Below are 19,250 nucleotides of genomic sequence, written 5' to 3' on the forward strand. Positions count from 1 at the left end.
GAAATGTTTTTATTCACCTCAAAAGTAAAACTGAGTAGAGCACATAATAGCCATTGTCACTGTGAAGAAACTTGATAATGGTGTTTTCCATCTTTGAAACAACTAACCTTAGTCATATCATGGTATTTCTTTTGGTTAAAACAAATGACCTCACCAATGTCAGATATCACAATGCCATCATATGAATGGTTTTATATACTAATATCATTTTTATTGAGTATTCTTAAATAGCACTACATATAAACTCAACAATTAAAAATTAGTCATATAAATACTTAGGAACTTCCATTTTTAGCAATATGGCAGGCTAACCATTAACTGAAACACCTTGCACAACAGCACAACCAAAGTTGATAATAAAATGCAGAAACAAAAACCCTGTCCACAACAAAGAAGAGAATTCTGTGAGCACTGGAGCCTGCATTAACCTGGGGCCAACTGTCCATCACTGACAGCCTACAGCTTCTATTGTAATCAGCCAAATGCAATGGAGAGAGGAGACAATCACCAGGGTGCTAGCCAGATGGCAGTTCAGGTAAGAGAAATTCAGAGAAGAACAGGACTTTCGAACAGTCATAATTCAAAGTAGGTTAAAGCCTGACTGGAGAGAGTTATCAGAAATCTTTACCTGTCTCTATTTGATTCCAAGTGAAGCTGAACAGAAAGGAAAAATGGTCTCCTTTGAGAATTATTAAGAGCAAGCCTGCATTTATATGAGTCTGGGGACAGATTTCCTCCTACCACTTCTGGTGTAGCAATTCCCAAACTGGAAATTTCCTGTAAAGTGGTTCCAGGTTGGTGTTATCTTTAGACTCCTGAAAAAAGTAAAAGTTTTTTTAGTAGAATGCACTTTAAAACCAAGTCTCAAGGAATTCACACACAATTTTATTAATATGATGAAACTAAAATAAAAGGCAATTTATATAAACAATAAAGAGAAAATATTTATACATTCATCTCAATGAGAAGCAATCGACAGAATAAAGAGCCAAGGTGTCAAGCCCACAAAAGCTGTGGGTATTTCAATTATTCGACAAGAAAATAATGTTAGGATGTTTAATATGTTTAAAGGAAGAGGATGTTTTAGAAAGTATGGCCAAGTAGATTTAAAAAGAATAAATATAAACTCCAGATATTAATGCCGCAACAGAATTTATAAAGTTAATGTGAAAAAGCAGTACAGCAGGAAGATCTGAAGATTCATCTTATGTTAACAAAATGAAAAACAGAAATGAAGAAATTAAACAGACTGCAGAGCATAGAGAAAGTACATGAAATATAAAAAAGAGAAATTATAACCCATGCTGGGTAGGGAAAGAAAATCTCACATGACCTAGAATTCCAGAAGTAGGTAACATGAAGAGAGAAAAAGCAATGTTGAAAATAACAGGCTGAAATTTGTGGGTAACTAGATGTAAACCATCATTCCTCACACTAAGTAACATAATTAACCCTAAAAAGAATATTTGAAAATTCAAATTTTCAAATAGGAACATCACAGTAAAATGCCAAAGACAAAATTAAAAGCAGTCCATAATAAAACGCAAACTATAAAAAATCTATAATTAAATATTGGCAACACTAAAATCTAGAAGACAATGTGATTATATCTTTACAGAAATACTTTTTAGAAAAGGTAATCCTGGAAATATATACTTAGTGGAATTAACTTTCAGAAATAGGATAAAACAAAAGTATTTTCAGACAGACACAAACTGAAAACATGTTCTAGACTTTGACTAAAGGCACTTTAAAAGTATACTTTTTACTAAGAAAGAAAAGTAATTCCAAAGTAGTCTAAGGTGCAAGGAGAAATTGTGAGGAAAGAAAATTATATAGGTTAGTAAAATTAAAAACAAATTAATTACATCAAGCAACCAATGGTATCTAGTTTGTAAAATTAATCAATTAAAATAGAAATAAATCCTGGCCAACAAGTGGAAATAATGGAATCATGATAGTAGGGAATTGGACATAATCAATTCTGCCCATGCATGTATTATTGTTTGATAATATTACATATATATGTATACATGTGAATATATACATATATATGTGAATTTAACAGATTATAGAAAAACCATCGGATATAAGATATAGATTATATACAAATTCCAATACAGTAGGTAGAAAAATTATGACTGAAAAAACAGAAAAGGATAAAGAAAAAACTATGTTAAATGAACAAACAGAAAACCATCATCAGTGTAGGGTTAAAATGCAAACTGTCAGACTATATACTTTTTAAATGTATGGACAACAAAGTATTGAAAGTCTAAGAAGAGAAAAAAGTATACCAGACCAATTCAAGTGAAATAAGTATATTGGACATATCTACTTTTAGATAAAATACACACTAAAACAAAAGAATAATAGAGTAATCAGCCATTGAGAAAAGATTCAATTCCCCAGAAAGATTATAAATGTGAATGAACCTAACAAGGTTTGTTGTAAAAACTTCTGGAAGACAGAGATGTGGAAGTAGTAGAAGAAAGGGAACAGCAGAAGTAACAGGATTAAAAAATACATAAAGGGAAATGTACTAGAAAGGAAATGATTTTCTAGGCAGGAATCCAAAGATGCCCAAATCTGAAAGTCTACAGGTACACAAAAATTCCAGCAGAAAACTGGAAGGTAATTTAAAGGCTACCTGTAAATACCTGGCCCTGAGTTTAAAATATAATCTTCCATCAGATTTTGTAACTGTAAATTATCTCCATTATTAATTTAGAAAATAATTAACATAATAAAGGGTATGCTGGTTAAAAAAAAGCATACAGTAAACAACACAACGGTGATTTGTTTTAGTGACATTTCATTAAAATGAGGAACAAGACACATGTGCTGTTCAGGATACTATAGCTCACAGAATGTATCTTTTACCCTTTTCTAATGAGATATGCTCAGGCATAAAATTACATTTTCGGTCCTTCCTTGCAGCTAGTAATATGATAGCAAAATAAAATCTGCCAATTAGGTGTACTCCCAGTTAGGTGTGTCTCCCATAGAAGACACAAATGATGAGACAGAGATCACCTTTCTTCCCCTTTTGGCTTTTCTGCAAGCAAACATTCAGATGAAAAAGTAAAAATATTCTGCAGCAGTGTTCCAGAGTGTCGAGAGACAGTTACAGTCATGAGAATGGTGGTATTCATGTCAGTGGAAGTTTCCTACTCCAGAATTGTTATCCCTGTATCTCAGCTAAGGAAGACCTATACTTTCTTTTCTGTGTGTATGCAAGGGAAATACACACTGTATATACGGGAAATCCCACTGTAGCTAGTGGTATCTTTTTGCTCAGTTGTGATGTTAGAAATAGTACTCCTAGGTTGAGCCAATTTTGCCTCATGCTGAGTGCCATTTCTGGAGGCTTAACCTACAACCTAGTACTTAGGCCCTTCCTGTGACTGTGTCACTGTCACTTCCTTTAATCGAATTTCTTCTTTCTTACAGTACATGGAGTAGTTTCTGTTATTCCTATTGACAAAGGTATCCATCATCATTTAACATTTAACTTGTTTTCTGGATATCTTTGCCAATATGATAATATAATAACTAAAAAATATATATGAGAGGGGTGCCTGGGTGGTTCAGTCAGTTAAGGGTCTGACTCTTGATTCAAGTTCAGGTCATGACCTCACGGTTGTGGATCTAGCCGAGCCCTACGTCTGCTGACAGTACAGAGCCTGCTTGGGATTCTCTCTGCCTCTCTTTCTGTCCCCCGCCCTGCCCTGCTCAGTCATATGCAGCCTCTCTCTTTCTCTCTCTTAAATAAATAAATATTTTAAAAAACAATTAATTTAACTGGTTTTGCCTTAAAATTACAGATTAGGCAAAATTTTCAGGATTACAAAATAAGTGGCCTGGCTTGGATTTCATAGGCAGACTGCTAATCATTAACTCTCATCCTTCCTCAGATCAAAATAGGAAACTCACTTATGATGCATCAGTTCTGATTAACCCCTCTCAATCCCCTCTCAATCATTTGCTATTCTTTATATTTCAATCATATGTTTTAAGATCATAGTCATTACTGTTTTCTCTATCAATATTTGCATAGAAATTATCTACATTCTTATTAATTTTCTTATTTCTTTCTCTACCTCAAATCTTTTAAGATCAGTACAATTCAGCAGGAACAATGATTCATGGGAGTCTTTTGGTAAGAAATACCCTGTTTCTATTTGTGTGAATTTTTAAAAACAAAAACTAGGTACTCTTTGAATGACACTATAAATTTTATTCTTTCAACACTTTGAAAATGTTTTTCTCCTACATTTGGGCTCCTTTTGTTGCTGATGACAAGTCATCTATTTATCTAGTTATTATCTGTTAGTAGCAATCTGGGTTTGGTTTTGTTTTTTCTGTCATCTGCTTATAAGATCTTTTTCATTGGAGTTCCTATAGTTTCTACAGGTGAACAAGTGAAGGTTACTTAGTATGTATCCTATTGAGATTCATTTGGCTTCCTGAATTCAAAAATTGGTTATTTTGTAAAAACTTACAGGTATTTTTAATTTTTTCTTCAAATATAGATCTCTCCATGTTTCCCATTGTTTCCTTCAGGTGATTCAAGTATGTTAGATTTTTCTCATTTCTTCTTCATGTTTCCTAATCTTTCACACTTCCCTTATTTTTCTTTTTATGATCTGATTAAATTCTTGAATCTAATTCCAATATATTAATTCTCATACCAGCTGGGTCTAGACTACAGATGATTTCACATATCAAGTTATTTCAGTTATTTAGTTATTATTTTTAGAAATACTACTTAGATTCTTTTTCAAATCTGCTTAGTCATTCTTGCAGCCTTGCTATCCTTTTTCATTTTTTTTTCAAATGCTTTTAACAAATTTGATTTCATGCGGCCAGAAAGATGTTTTCTCCTTCCATCCAATGTCAAATTTAAGACATAAATCTCCCATGCAGGTCATTATTCAACTCTACACTTCTTGCAGATTTGTCTCTTTGTCTCTGTATTTGTTGAAGTCATAAAAAACCAAAGGTTTGTTCTCTTTGATCTGGCAAATGCCATCAGGTAAAAGCCAGCGTCAGTCTTCTTTTTATGACACAGAGTTCCTATTGTCAGAATTTTCAGCTTCCCTGTGAGATTCTCTGCACTTTTAGAAGGGTAGGTTTATCTAGTAAGGGCAGTTGATTTCAGTTTTCAAGTCTACCATATTATCAAAAATATAACTTTAATTTTATTCTTTATTATACTCTTCTCAAATGGAAAAAGGTAGAAGAGGAGCCTAGTGCTTGACCTATATTAATCACCATTAAATCTTGACCACACAGAACAGTGTCTAGAACATAATTAATACTTATTGCAGGAATAAACAAATCATAAATATTTCTATTTCATTTATTTTAATTTTTGTTTGTATTATAGAATTTTGATCAAACATAGGAAATATTAACAGTGATTAAAAGTAAGTATATTTCTAACATTTGTCTGGTTTTTCTAATTTTTCACTAGTGAGTCTGCATTACATTTTAGGAAGAAGCTATTTTTAAATTGAGAATTTGAATGTCATATTATAATAAATATATCTAAAAATGTAAGACTATCCAAAGAAAATGACTAACAGGAAATAGAACTACAATTGAATTGTGGCATCTATGAGTAGTGGGGTATCATTTGTTGGGGGTTTTTAAATTTATTCTATCCTCAAATTTTTATACAATTATGTATTTTTAATAAATAATTACTTTAAGTAGATAACCCATATGGTCTAAAAGCAGTTACTTTCTTAAAGTTTCTATGTACAGTTTAAGCCTCTATTTTAGATTAAAGTATTTTAATTCCTTAATATATGTCTGATTCTAAGTGTCTGGTATATGTTGTTCAATTAATTTGCAGTAAAATACTTCCCATTTTACATATGAGGAAATTGAGTAAAGCTCAATTCATGATCATTCATGCATGTTAAAGATTGTAACAGCAGAGAAATGACAGCTGCCAAGTAAGCGTCAGAGCTGGAATCCTTAGACATCTTGTTTGACTTCTATCCAAGGTCAAAGTAATATATGTAAATGCTATACTAGTGTCCTCTTCCCTCTGGAAAAGCAGGTGTTCTTATCCATTAAACATCAAAGGGACTTCATGGAAGATATAATACTCTGCTTCTACTAGTTTGCTAGGGGCTACAATACAAAGTACCACAGACTGGGGGGCATTACAGAAATTTACTTTCTCACAGCTTAATGCTAGAAATTGGAGATCAAGGTGTCAGCCAGGTTGTTTTTCTGAGGAATCTCGTTTTGGCTTGTAGATAATTGCCTTCTTGCTATATCTTCACTTTTCTTTCTTTTCTGGTGTCTCTCCATTTGTCCTAATTTTGTCTTCTATAAGGATACTAGTCACATTCGTTTAAAACCCACTCTGATCAACTGTAAAGTTTCTGCCTCCAAATATAGTTACATTTTGAGGTACTAGAAGCTAAGACATGACCATATGAACTTCTAGGAGGAGACAATTCAATCTATAACACTGCCATACTAAAAGAAGTAAGCAGAAATGTAGTTCCATATTAATCACAGTTCTTAAGGATACTTTGAGGCTAAACAAGAGAAAATTTTTGCAATTATATTACATACAATCTTTTATTGACATACATGGATATTTCTATCTTGATTATGCTGGCATTTTCCCAATCTATAGATATAATTTGCTATTGCCATAAAAATTGGTTAAAATTTCATAGTGTGATGGTTAACTCGTGTTTTATTTTATCTTTTTTAGAATAGTTTAAAGTTCACAACAAGGAGGAAGCAGACATTTCCCAAATAACTTCTGCCCTGACACATGCATTGCCTTCCTCGTTATCAGCATCACTTATCAGAGCAGTCCATTAGTTCCCAATGATGAACTTACATTGATATATCATAATAATCCAAAGTCCCTAGTTTACCCTAGAAATCACTGTTGAGGTATACAATGTGATCATTTGACATAGCTATATATTGTAAATGATTATCAACTCTATCACCTCACAGAGTTACTTTTTTCTATGTGTGCTAAAAACATTTAAGATCTAGTTTCTTGGGAAATTTCAAGAATATAATAATATTAACTACACTTACCATGTAGTTGTATGTACTATGTTGTACATTAGATCTTCAGAACTCATTCACTTTCTGACAAAGTTTGTACCCTTTGAACATCTCCCTATTTCCCCCACCTCAACCCCTGACAACCAGAATTCTGCTCTCAGCTTCGGTGAGTCTAACTTTTTTAGATTCCAGGTACATGTGAGACCATACAGCATTGATCCTTCCCTATCAGGCATACTTATGTAATATAATGTCCTCCGGGTCCATGAATGCTGTCACATATGGCAGGGTTTCCTTCATTTTTATGACTGAATAACATTACAAACTGTGTGTGTGCGCGCGCGTGTGCGCGCGCATGTGTGTGTGACATTTTTCTATTTCTTTATTATTCAAGACTTAAATTGTTTCTATTATCTTGGCTATTGTAAATAATGCTGTAATAAACATGTGATGCCTTCTGGAGATCTTGATTTCACTTCCTTCAGATACATTCCTAGAAGTGGGACTGCTGAATTATATGTTAGTTCTATTTTTACTTTTTTAAAGAACCTGTTTGTTTTTCCATATGGCTATACCAATTCACATTACCAACAACCGTATACAGGGTTCCTTTTTTTTCCACACCCTCACCAACACTTGTTATCTATGTCTTTTTTATGGTAGCCATCATAACAGTATGAAATGATACTTCATTGTAGTTTTGATTCATATTTCCCTAGTGATTATCAATGTTGAGCATCTTTCCACGTATCTGTTGGTTGTTTACATGTCTTCTTTGGGAAAATATCCATTCAGATCTCTTGCCTATTTTTAAATCAGGTTTTGTATTTTATTATTATTTTCTTCTTTTTTGGTTATTGAGTATTATATGTTATTATATATTTTGCATATTAACCCCTTTATATATATATGTATATGGCCTGAAATTATTTTCTCCCATTCCATAGAATGCTTTTTCATTTTGTTAATTGTTCCCTTTGCTGTGAAGTTGTCTTTTGTTTTTTTGTTTTTTTTGAGAGAAAGAGTATGCATGCACATGCATACAAGCAAATGGGGGAGGGGCCAAGGGAGACAAAGAGAATCTTAAGGAAGCTCTACATCTAGGGCTCTATTTCATGACTGTGAGATCATGACATAAGCCAAAATCAAGAGTCAGATGCTTAACCCACTGAGTCACCCAAGCACCCCAGAGTTTTTAGTTTGATATAGTCTCACTTGTTTATTTTTTATATTGTTGTCTGTGATTTTGGTGTCAGAGCCAAAAAAAAAAAAAAAAATCACTGTCAAAAACAATATAAAGAAGCTTATACCCCATTTTTTCCTCTAATACTTCTACAATTTCAGGGGCACCTGGATGGCTCAGTTGGTTAAACATCCGGCTTCGGCTCAGGTCATGATCTCACAGTTCGTGGGGTTGAGCCCTGCATCAGGCTCTGTCCTGACAGCCAGCTAAGCGCCTGGAGTCTGTTTCACATTCTGTGTCTCCCTCTCTCTCTGACCCTCCCTTGCTCATGCTGTCTCTCTNAATTAAAAAAGAAACAACATAAATTTTTTTTTTAAATGTAACACTTCTGAAACTTCAGATCTTACATTTAGGTCTTTAATCTACTAATTTTGTGTATGGGATAAGTGCTAATTTCATTGTTTTTCAAGCGAGTATCCAGTTGTCTCAACATTTATTAAACATACTGTTTTTCCCATTGTGTATTCTTAATGCCCTTTCCATAGATTAGTCGACCATAGATAGGTGGTTTATTTTGGGGCTCTCTATCATGTTCCTCTGGCCTGTATGTCTATTTTTATGCCAGTGGCATACTCTTTTTGATTACTGTAGCATTGGAATATAGTTTGAAATCAAGAAGTATGATGCCTCCAGCTTTGTTTTGTTTTGTTTACAGATTAAGCATCGCGTTAAAAGGATCATATACTACCATCAAGGACTTATCCTTGAGATGCAAGGATGGTTCAGTATACACAAGTCAGTAAATGTGACATACCACATTAACAGAATGAAAGATAAAATCATATAATCATCTCAGTGCAGAAAAAGCACTGACAAAATTTAATTGCATCCATACACTCTCTGTAAAAGAAATTAAGACAGCAATCTCATTTACAATAGCACCAGAAAGAATAAAATACTTAGGAGTAAACTTAACTAAGGAGGTGAAAGACCTGTACACTGAAAACTGTAAGACATTGATGAAAGAAACTGAAGAAGTTACAAATAAATGGAAATATATCTCACGTTCATGGATTGCAACGATTAATATTGTTAAAATGTCTATTCTACCCAAAGCAATCTACAGAATCATTGTAATTCCTATAAAACTCCCAACGGTATTTTTTAACAGGCATAGAAAAAGCAACCCTAAAATTTGTATGGAACCGCAAAGACCCCACATACCCAAGGGAACATCTTAACCCTATAAATATTGTACCAGTTCAACGCTAAAGCAATTGAAGATGCTAATAAATTTCACATCTCAGGGGAAAACCTGAAAAACTACCAGTGAGCCTCTCTCATAATGCATGTGACCTGTTTGAGATTCAATCAGTTGATAGAAATCTACTGATATAGAGAGGTCTATTTAATCTGTATGTCTGTTTTCCTACCTTATGCTCACCTTTGTTTAAAGTTACTGTTTTTCATGCTTTGTAACAAAACAGAACAAATCTTCATTTTTCATACTTTAAAAGCAGTAGTTCTTAAGTTATAAGAAAAGGTCCCCTTTAAGAATTTAACAAAATCTGGGGCGCCATGCAAAAATACAGAAGACTATCTTTTTTTAAAAGTTTATTTATTTACTTTGAGACAGAGAGAGAGCACATATGGGGGTAGGGGGTGGGGGAAGAAGCAGAGAGAGAGGGAGAGAGACAGAATCCCAAGCAGGCTCCACACCATCAGCACAGAGCCCAGTGTGGAGCTCAATCCCATGAACCATAGATCACAACTTGAGCCAAAATCAAGAGTCCGATGCTTAAATGACTGAGCCACCCAGACACCCCAATATAGATAACTCTATAATGCATACTGATTAGTAAAAGAAATGAGTCTAGAAAGATAATATAATGTATGGTTCCAACTATAGGATATTCTAGAAAAAGCAAAATTATGGAGAGAGTAGAAAGATCAGTGGGTCATAAGGATTTTCAGTGGAAGACTGATTAGGTGAATGCCAGGGCAATTTCTTTAAGGTGTTGAAACCATTCAGTATGATTTTATAATGGTGTTTATGTTATACTATGCATTTAGACAAAACACATATAACTTTACAAAACAATGCAAAAACCCTCACTTATGTAATTTAAAAAATCATTTAAGAGTTTAGAGGATCATCAATAGAGTGAAGACTTGTATCAAAATTTATGTAATAACCACATTGAAGAAAGGAGGGGGAAAGATGCTGCTTTGGCAACAGTAATTTGTGAGACTAAGGTCAAAAAGAACTATAGACAAGAACTATACTCTAGTTGATAAAGTTTTTTTTTTCCACAAGAGTACAGGTTAATAATTCTGAAACTTACTTGCACCTACAATGAAACAGAAATAACTAATATTGGAGGACAGAGAGTGAGAGCCAGGTATCTCACTGACAGAGTATAAGAAAAGTTATAGATAAACAGGAATATGAATCTTATATAGTGATTGATTAGAGAGGAAGACATCAGTATGAACCTATATTTAGCTAAATACAGACCCAATGGTTACATATGGTAATACATATTACACACACACACACACACACACACACACACACACACGCACAGGCTACTATACATTCTTGTTCTATTAGTTAAGAGAACCTAGAACAATGACATCCTGGGAGCACTGAGAACACCTAGCACCTAAATCTTGGTTTCTCATATCATTTCTAATTCTATTTTCTAATGTAAGAAACAAGGCCTACTTGGATAAATGGCTGTTTTTAGGACTGTGAAAGGAAATCTATAAAATGAGCTTAGCACTCTGGCAGTCCAGAAAATAAGTGCTTAAAGAAACACAAAGATGGAGATAGGTCAACAGATACAGGGATCAACCAAAAGATATCCCATAGGCAATAATGAAAAAAGCTGAACAAAATTAAGTAGTATTAGATCATAACCCAAATTATTAAGTAAATATCCACAAGTCCCTACTGGTATAAAAATATGATTAAATAAATAAATGAAAGTAAAGAGACAAGTGTCCTGCACAAAACTCCAAACAACTTATATAAAAAATTATATTTATATATAAACATAGTTATAAATCTTTATGGTATGTTAACTAAAATCCACACTCTTTATGTGTACAATGCACAAAGTACTGTTTGAAAAGGGGCAAAGAGAATGACTGCACAATGAATAAGCTGGCCAATCACCACTTTAGTCCATGCATAGGATAAATATCAAAAGTGACAAGTCAGGTTGTCAATATACCCATGATATGATGTGATGAGAGTGGCATCCTATGCCATTTTTTATTGTGACTTGTCATCTTCCTCTCAAAAATTTCTAATTTCAGTCTAACCATGTGAAACATATCAGACTAATACCACTGATGGACATTCTTCAAAATAACTGACCAGTACTCCTCAAAACTGTCAAGGTCATCAACATCAAGGAGAGTCTGAGAAACTGTCACAGCCAAGAATAGTCAAAGGAGACATGACTAATTGTAAGAAATGATAAGGATGACATCCTGGAACAGAAAAAGGGCACTGGGTAAAAATCAAGAAAATCAGAATAATTTAAGCTCTTTAGTATATATTTTAATATTGGCCTATTACTTGCAATAAAAGTGCCATAATATGTAAGATTTTATTGATAGGAAAAAGTAGGTATCAAATATATAAGAAACTCTGTACTATACTTGTAATTTTTCTGTAAATTTAAAATTATTCTAAAATCAATGGTAAAACCTCCAAGCAATCCATTTAGAAATGGTCTAAAGACAAGAACAGATATTTCAACAAAGAGGATAAACTGATGGCAAACAAGCTTATGAATTCACCATCTCTGGCCATTAGGGAAATATAAATTAAAAGCACAGTGAGATATCACAACACACCCATCAGAATGACTGAAATAAAATAGTGACACACCAAATTCTGGTGATGATTTAGAGAAACTGTACTACTCATACAATGCTGATTAAAATATTAACTGGTACAGCCACACTGGAAAACAGTTTGGAAGTTAAAAATAAACATGTAATTGCTATCCTAGGCATGTATCCCAGAAAAACAAAGATGCATGTTCACACGCGCACGTGCACACACACACACACCTCACATGTAAAGAAATGTATACAGCAGATTTACTTATAGTAGCCAAAAAATATAAATAACCCAGATATGTTTCAATGGGTGGATAGTTAAACAAACAAACAAACGGTGGCACATCTATACCATAGAATTTTACTCAGAGGGAAAAAAAAAGTAAAGGAAGGGAGAAAGGAGTAAGAATGACTTATTGATACACATAACAACTTGGATGAATCTCCAGAGAATTATGCTGAGTAAAAAGCCAATTCCAAGGGGTTATATACTATATGATTCCATTTACACAATATTATTAAAAATCCAAAATTATATGAAGGGGAAGCATATTAGTTCCCTAGGATTTAAGGATGGGGTGGGAGAAGTAAGGCAGGAGGAAAGAGGGTGTCATTATTAAAGGGCAATATAAGGATCCTTGTGGTGATGGAAATGTTTTCTATTTGGGGTGTATTTATGTTATCCTGGTTGTGATACTACAATTTGCAAGATATTACCATTGAGGAAAACTGGATGAAGGGCACATGCAATCTCTTTTTATTATTTCTTACTTTTGGGGGATGATATTTAAATTTTTCCTAGATTAACTGAGGTATAAAATTGCATACATTTAAAGTATACAATGTGATTGTGTGTGTGTGTGTGTGTAGTGAAATATTTACCACAATCAAGTTAACACATCCATCACCTTACACAGTTACCTTCTGTGTGTGTAGAGAGAATACTTAAGATATATCTACTCTCTTAGCATATTTCAAATATAGTATGCAATATTATTATTAACTACAGTTACCAAGCTGTACCTTATACTCCCAGAACTTATCTTAGAACTGAAATTTTGTTACCATTTGGCCAACATCTCCCCATTCCCTCACTACCCGCCTCCCGAGCTCCTGAAAACCAACATTCTGCTCTGTTTCTGTGAATTCGACTAATTTTTAGGTTGCACATGTAAGTGGATCATACAGTATTCATGTTTCTCTGTCTGGCTTATTTCACTTAAGCATTATGTTCTCCAAGTTCATTCATGTCTTCATGTTCTTTCTGACAACTGCACATGAATTTATAATTATATCCAAAACTATTAAATTTAAAACTATTAATTTTTATTTCAATTTTCAAAAAGAACCCCACAAGATACAGCTAATGATGCAAATGTTTATCTTAGAAAGGGAAGAAAAATGTATATAAAAAGGAGGAAAAATCAGTGATCCAAAGTTCAACCTTAGAAAGCTGGGAAAAGAACACCAGTGTAAAATCAAAGTAGGATAGGAATAATAAAGAGTAGAAATAAATGAAACTAAAAAAGAGACAAATAGTAAAACACTGAGAAAAACAAAAACTAATTCTTTACAAAGATAAACAAAGTCAACCATCCCCTAAATAGACTAAGAAAAGGGAAAAATATCCAATATCAAAAATAAGGGAGTAGTTTTTGCTACTGACTCTATAGACATTAAAAGGATGAGAAAATAATATGAACACCATTCTGCCAACAAACCTGACAATTTAGATGAAATGGAAAATAAACCTAAAAAAATACAACTCACAAAGTTGACACAATAACAATGAGAAAATCTGAATAGTCTTATACGTCCATTTCTAAATCACATCATCAAGAACCTTCACACAGAACTCCATGTCCAAATGGTTTCAAGTGTTAACTCTATTAAAGATTCAAGAATGAAATAATATCAATATTGCGCAAACTCTTGTCAGAAAATAAAGAAGGCACTGCCAAAATCATTTTATGAGGTTAACATAAGCCTAACAGTAAAATATGACTAAGACATTGCAAACAATGAATAATTATGACCTAATATCCCTCATGAACAGACACAAAATCTCTAGCAAAATATTATAAAACTCAACTCAATAATATAGAAATTATAACACAATATGCACAATTAAATTTCATCCCAGAAATGTAAGGCTGGTTTAACAAATATCAACCTATGTAGTTCACTATATTAACAAAATTTTTTAAAGTGACTATTTCAATATATGCATTTGATATAATTCAACACCTATTCATGGTAAAACTCTTAGCAAATAGGAACAGTAAGAATGTCATCCAAAATGTATTCCTAACATTATATTTAATGGTAATAGACTAAACTCTTTCTGGTTTAGGTCAAGAGCAACATGATGAAGTCCATCTTCTCCATTTCCATTCAACACTTTTATTGGAGGTCTTATCATTTGGAATATGGAGAGTCAAAGCAATAAAACATAAAGTTCTGAAATAAAGAAGTAAAACTCCTTTTGAGAAATGCTATTTTGTTTACATGTTAAAAAAATCAATATATCTACAAATCAACTGTTAGAGCTAGTAAGTAAACAGGTTTATAGGACAGAGAATTAAGATAATATTTTTGCATTTGCATATAATAAAACAAATAGATGTAAAATAAAACTTTCAAAATCCATTATAGTAGAAAAACATAACAAGGAGAAACAAAATCTCCTCACTAAAAATTAGAAAATATTGTTGAGAGAAATTAAAGAAAGTCTGAGTAAATGGAATGATATATTCTGTTAATAGACTGGAAAATTCAATATTGTTAAAATGTCAATTCTCCACAAAATGATCTACACATTCAATGAAGTTCCAATCAAAACCTTGCAGAATTTTTTTGTCAAATGTGACAAGCTGATTCTAAAACATGTGTAGAACTACAAAGGACCTGACAAAGCACTTCCTTATAAAGAACAATGTTAGAATAATTACCATGCTTGATTTTAAGGTTTAAAATGAAGCTACAAGAAAGAAGCTTGGAAGTAGCATAAGGTTAGGCAGACAGAGCAACAGAACACAATCAGGAATTCAGAAATGGATCCACACAAATATAGTTAGGTTGATTTGTGATGCAGGTGCCAAGGCAATTAAATTCATAAAGAAAAATTCTTTTCAATAAAAATTGTGGGATTAGATTTCCATACAGACTTAAAATTAGATAAAAGATCCCTATAGCATACACTGGAAATTTACATAGACTTAAACACATAACCTAAAATTATACCATTTCTAGAGGGATTAATCAAGGGTTTCTTAAAACACAGAAAGCATGAATGATTATAAAAACATTGATAAGTTAGCTTCGTTAAAAAACAAAATACAACTGAGTAAATCTGAAGATCTAACTGAGTATGAAACATTCATGAATTGGGAAGCATTCTATCTAGCACATAGAAGGGAGTTCCACTGAGCTGTAGAAAGGAAAGGTTTTTAAAGGTGGGAGAAGGAAATTATTAGCAAAGAATGAATTGCTTTAGATGGTTCAAGGTTACATTCCTGGGGGCTGAAACAGTAGTTAGGTTAGCTATTAAGTCTTGATTTACTGACATGAGGCCTTAAATTAAGTGACTCCATTTGGGCCTGCAATTTTCTGTTTAAGAAACTTAATCAAAACTTAAAACCTTTCTTCTGGAAATCACTGTTAATAAAACCCAAAGGCAACCCATAGACTGGGAAGATAATAATTACAACATAAGACAAAGTACCTGCATCCAGAAGATATAAAAATTCTCATAACTATGAAATAAAAAGGCCAAGAACCCAATAGAAATGGGCAAAAGTCTTGAAAAACCACATGATTAGGTAAAGACCAAAAACATGTGTTGGTAAGTATGTAGAGCAACTAGAAGACTCTATCATGCCAGAGAGAATTAACAACTAATCCTACAAAGTGTGGTCATTGTAGAAGGAGGAAACATTTGAAGGCACCAAGCTCTTTTCACAGAGTAAACAAGTTAAAAAGAAGAAGAGGAAGAAGAAGAAGAGTTAAGAAGAAGAAGAAGAAGAAGAACAAGGAGGAGGAGGAGGAGGAGAAGAAGAAGAAGAAATATCCTTATATTCTAGTACAAATATGACAATTTCTGTTACATTTTCATTCATTGGCCACCAGTTTCTCTACAAAGCTAGACGAAGTATTCCCTCATTCTACTTTGTATACACCTAGTACATTTCATCACCTTGCTAAGGAGTGGAGTTTAATAACAGTAGCCAAAACATACACCCCCGGCTACCTATGCCTTCAAAGTTCTTTTTGATATTTCTATTATAGCACGGATACAATATTTTACATTTAGCCTTTGTGTGTGGCTATATGGTCACTAGCTCACTATCAAAAGGATGTATGTTAACTTGTCTTTTTGTCTTTTTTATTCCACAGCACCCAGCATAATGCATGGCACACATTAGGTACTATGAGAGGAGGAAGAGAGAGATGGAAGGAGAGAGGGAAAAAGGGAGGGAGGGAGAAAGGAATGGCATATTTTGTTTAGTCTTTTATTTTAGTTGTTTGAAAACTTTTCAGAATCTGAACGAAACAACATCTCTATGAAATTATGAAGACAGCACAATTTAAAGAAAATAAGTCTACCACCCAAAAACCTAATACTGGCCACTGGGTTCATTCTTAAGTAATTATCCAGTTAATTTGACATTTATCCAGAAGACCAGCTCCCAAGTTGAAAGCCAGTTTAGACAGTATTAGCAGCTATTTCACAGGGATTTTCACAAGTGCTCATTTGTGCCTGTGTGTGTGAAATTCCTGCTGTGAATTTGGTTTGGGGACCAGCCACGTGCAACATCTCAGCTGAGCCAGGGCCTTCCTAAACCAGTCTTCCAGCCACATGCTTAAGTAAACATGGCTAATTGCTCTAGATTCTCCTCTCAGCCTCCAAATTCAGAGCAAGTATGTTGGTTCACAACCTTGAGAGTCCCAGGGTGAAACTCCAAATTGCCCCAGGGAATGGAGGGCAAGGAGGGAGGCACGGAAGAAAAGACTCCTTCAGATCCACAGGCAGCAGGTTTAACAAGCAAGAAATTTACATACAAGGCTTATCTTCAGTGACACAAGATAGATATGTCAATCTCCATATCTGCTGCTAGAATCTTAGAAGTTTTTGGAGAGGCCTTCCCTGGGTCCAATCATATAGAAGATCCCAAAGTTCTCAACAACACCCCGTTCTCAAGGCTCTGTCCTTCAAACAGCTCCTATTCTGGGAATGGTGTGCAAAACATATATGCCCAAGGCAGGTGACAGGGTGAGGAGCCTCTGATTGCCAAGATCCAGCTCATGGGTCACCTCCTCTTCGTGACCTACTCTTACAGGTAACATAAACCTTCCATGGTTTCCGTACTATGACTGCCCAATAGACCAAATGTCTGAGTGTACTTTGTGAACCCCTCTCAAGGTGCCCCCAAAGTTCCTCTTTTCTGGATGTGCTAGAGTTACTAAGGAAGAGAGAAACAGCATTTTCCTGACCACTGTTATTTGGGAGTTTTATAGTGTTGCCTCAAAATTAAAGAGTCATAACTGAAACAGAAAGGGCCAGGCAGTCACTAGTTCAGAAATCAAGAAATAAGTAGGAAATATCACTACTGTTACTACTAACAACAATGATTTTTTTAAAGTATCCTAATCATATATATAAATTCACGAGATAAAAATATTACACTCATTATCCAAATGAAGAAAGTGAAGCTAAGAGAAACAGAGAAACAGTTAAGTCATAAAGTATACCAATCTGGGATTAGAAGTGACTTTAACACCCCCCCTAGCTGAACTCCACTTTAAAAATGAAGAAAGAAGCTTATGGGAAATAATAAATATTATTGTATTAGTGAAATAATGAAAATGCTCTCTTTGCTAACGAAACACAAATCGTGATTGCACTTGTAAGAGGGACAGGCTAATCTGGCTCCATATAAGAGGTTAGCCTGAGCTACATTCATTTTTGTTTCAAAAACCTTTGCAGTTGTTGTTATTTTGCCTAAAAATATCCTTTCTTAGATACTTTATACTACCTCACTTCATTCATGTCCTTGCTCACCAAATGTCACTTCCTAAGAGGGCCTCCCTAACACCCATTTCAAAATAACCCCAGTCCCTTTCTATTCCTTATTCCATTTTACTTTTTTTTATAACATGTATCACATCCTAACATCATAGTTTTGGGGTTTTTTTTCCCTGTTTCTTTAAGTAGGCTTCATGCCCAGCACAGAGTCCACTGTGGGGCTTGAACTCACCATGCTGAGATCAAGACTTGGGCTGAAATCAAGAGTAAGACGCTTAACTGGACTGAGCCACCCAGGCACCCTTAACATCATAGTTTCTACTTATTTGTCTATCTGTTAATTTTCTATGCCCCCTTTAGAATGAAAGTGTTATGAAATGGCAGGGACTTTGTATCTCTGTCCCCTTAGGATGGTGCCTCACACAGATTAGATGCTCAGTAATGATAAGCTGAATTAATGGGTAGTTGAGTTCTGTGTATCTCATAAAGGTCACTGTTGATAACACTGCGCTCTAACAGTATCTCCATGTGCTCTTATCCACGTAAGCACAAACAAATACACAGCACCTACACTAACACAACGGCACACGGGCACACATATATAAGAATTTTTGTCTTTAAGGAACTCAGGAAACAAGAATTATCAGATTTCCACTAGGTTCTATACATTTGGGTGTAATAAGTTATGGAAGGAAAATGGGCTCATGGCATACTCTTTGCCTTTGGAGAGCCCACTGCCTAGTATAGTATAATGAAGGAGTAGAAAATCTCTGATGCAAGCTCAACCATCACTGACCGCTTAACTCTTTGGTGTTTGATGATATAGAAGTATAAGCAAGTATACAGGTAACAATGTATTGCCTTACATCTCGAAAAGAGATCTGGAAAATTTTGTACAAGGTATTTTGGAAGAGATAAATGAACAACATTTAAATCAGTGGAGAAGCTTGGGGAAAGACATTCCCAATAGAGAAACAGATGTCCAAGTTCCTAAAAGACTAAATATCTGGAGGCAAGTTCACTGAATGAATCTTGGTACTAACTTTTGGCAATATTTGAGTGCCATCCACAGACGTTTGGAATTTACCTTCTTGCTAATGAGACACCATTGATAATTTCTGCCTACGG

The 19,250-nt window shown here is 34.1% G+C and overlaps 1 long non-coding RNA gene across 4 annotated transcripts in view; it reads right to left on the bottom strand.

The window, feature by feature from the left end:
• The window catches only part of LOC144223592 (uncharacterized), a 462,828-nt gene that overhangs the window by 328,640 nt on the left and 114,938 nt on the right, over positions 1 to 19,250 (bottom strand). For all 4 annotated transcript variants that reach the window (XR_013332762.1, XR_013332763.1, XR_013332761.1 and 1 more), the window contains exon 3: positions 629 to 815. This is a non-coding gene — a long non-coding RNA (uncharacterized LOC144223592). The remainder of the gene's footprint in view (positions 1 to 628; positions 816 to 19,250) is intronic.

This window comes from Crocuta crocuta, unplaced genomic scaffold, assembly GCF_008692635.1.
Source record: "Crocuta crocuta isolate KB4526 unplaced genomic scaffold, BGI_CrCroc_1.0 scaffold70, whole genome shotgun sequence".
In the NCBI taxonomy this organism is placed as follows: Eukaryota; Metazoa; Chordata; class Mammalia; order Carnivora; family Hyaenidae; genus Crocuta; species Crocuta crocuta.